This window comes from Nannobrachium achirus, assembly GCF_963921795.1.
Source record: "Nannobrachium achirus genome assembly, chromosome: 6".
Classification (NCBI taxonomy): domain Eukaryota; kingdom Metazoa; phylum Chordata; class Actinopteri; order Myctophiformes; family Myctophidae; genus Nannobrachium; species Nannobrachium achirus.
The window spans coordinates 51,063,605-51,066,104 of record NC_137815.1 but is presented as its reverse complement, the minus strand read 5'-3'; the positions used below and the strand labels follow the sequence as shown (position 1 = coordinate 51,066,104).

At 40.2% G+C, this 2,500-nt stretch overlaps 1 protein-coding gene across 1 annotated transcript in view; it reads left to right on the top strand.

Moving 5' to 3' along the window:
- The window catches only part of LOC308286272 (forkhead box protein P4-like), a 45,759-nt gene that overhangs the window by 32,283 nt on the left and 10,976 nt on the right, over positions 1-2,500 (top strand). The gene's annotated exons all lie outside the window — the stretch shown is intronic.

Sequence of the window (2,500 nt, the reverse complement as noted above, 5' to 3'; positions counted from 1 at the left end):
ATGAAATAACTTGGATTAAAACTTAGTTGTTAGCCTAATGGCAGACAGACAGATTATGTGAGTGGAGCGTTGAAATGAGCGTTCAAATTGAGTTCAAGTTCAACCATTGTTCTCATTCTGCATTCATCACTATAATGGCCTCTAACCACTGAAGAGATTCATATTCTCATATTTGATCATATTTATGATCAAATACGAGTGCGATTGAATATAATGATGCATATATCGTCTCTTTCGGGTGGAAACCTCATTATGTCCAAAAAACTGTTACTTTTTAGGATTCAAATTAAAAAATCTACAAGCTCAAATCGCACGCATTTATGAGATCGTAGACCTGCTACTTTTGATGCTTTTGTGTGGCGTCGTATTATGATCAAGTAGAGCGTTAATTTATGAAAACACAGAAGGTTATAACATGGAGATAAAGAGTTTTCTGCCTGACAGCACGACATTTCTTGCAGTATACTTTTATCCCATTTAGGCCTAGAATTATTGAATGCTTTTAAACAATGAAAAATAGCAGATATACAAGCTCACGAGCTTGTAGATCTGCTATTTTTGAAAAAGTCACGAAAATGTGTGCAAATCTTTGATATAATGTATTTCAAAGCGAACATTTGTAACTGAAATTTTGCTTCTGGGTGTTCCCTTTGGAACTAAATATTTTGAGATGGGGTCTGTGGCCAAATAGATATAATTTTGGGGTCCTTCACATGAAAAAGTTTGAGAACCACTGACATAGTAGTCTCTCAAGAACAGACTAACTGAGCTCAAGTTATGTGAAAAGGACCTTTCTTTGACGATGGCTGGCCAGATTGCTTGACATTGAAACATAGGTTTTTTAAAAAAGAAACCTTAGAAGGAATCAAAAGACACTTATAGAATCGGGTCAAAATTCGAATTTTCATGATTTTTTAAAATAGCAGATCTACAAGCTCACAGCGCGGCACTTGGTGCCGCGCTGTGAGTGTTTTATATCTGCTATTTTTCAATAAGTTAAAGCATAAAATAATAATACACTATAATGTGTACCCGTTCTAAATGGGTTATATATAAAAAGAATAAGAAGTTTAAAATCATAGAAGTACAGACAATGTACAGTACAGTGGGGACGGGGCCGTCCCAGGGGAGGTTAGGATGAAAGACGATGTCAAACAGTGTGGCATGTTCCAAATGTCAGTCAAAGTGTCAGTCAAACGCCGGTGATTCTGTTGCCCTCGGTTACATCAGACTCCCTCGGAGACACTCAGAAGTGTGCAGGGGCGTCACACAAGGGGGGGGAGTGGGACTGAGTTACTAGGGCCCTAATTATTTTATACTTTAGCTATTGAAAAATAATGTGTGCAAATCTTTGAATGTATGTATTTTTTAAGTGGACATTTGTAACTCAAAAAACTGTTCTGGGTGGGGTCCCTGGAACTAAGTATTTTGAGATGGGGGTCCATGGCCAAATATATATAATTTTGGGGGTCCTTCACATGAAAAGGTTTGAGCCTTAGAAGGATTTGAAATATTCAAAGACTTTTCACAAATCTTCAAAATAGCAGATCTACGAGCTCGCAGCGCAGCACTCGGTGCCGCGCTGTGAGCTTGTATATCTTGCCATTTTTCAATAGTTAAGTACAATATAATGCGTAATAATGCGTTCCCGGTCTAAATGGGTTAAACCGCCTCCCCCTATGAAGAAACATTCATGGGGGGCTCGCAGTGAATCCTTGTACCCAGGGCCCAGAATTTGGGGTGACACCCCTGCTCAGAAGTGTGTGTGTGTGTGTGTGTGTGACACACTCTCTGTATACATTTCCCCTAGCTTAGATAGATCTATTTGTTCTCCAAGCCTCCATTATTCAAAGTCTTGCGTGTCCTCTCCTCCTACAGTGTGTCTTTGCTGAAGCCTCCTCATATCATCATCACCACGCTTCACTCCAGCCGATATCATGCATAATATTTCATTGGCTACTGGCGTGAAGCCGTGCCCCCTAAAAGCAGATGACAGCCTATCCAAAGAGAACGTTGTTTCATTATAAGGAACCGTTTTGAGTCACACTCTCAGGCACGTGCACACATAGACATCAAAGGGGGCTTGAACCCCTGCCCTTTTATCCGTCTGTAAAAAAAGTGCCCTCTCCAGAGCATGCATGCAGTTTTTATTATGGTGAAAGAATTGCAAATGCCAAAAATTAGTTGAACACAGATTTTACTGTACTAATTTATACGCTTCATCTATTCAAACATACAGTGTTAATTTGGACAGCGATCATCATGGCTTAGTTTTGTTTTCTCGTTTTGTTGAAGATATTTCGTTTTTATTCTAGGAAATGAACACAGCATAAATAACAGATCTACAAGCTGATGCCCAGTTAACTCCCCTCCCGCCCGCCCAATAGAGTGCACCTGTCTCCATCTCTCTCTCTCTCTCTCTCTCCTCTCTCTCTCTGTCTGTCTGTCTCTCTCTCTCTCTCTCTCTCTCTCTCTCTCTCTCTCTCTCTCTCTCCCCCCC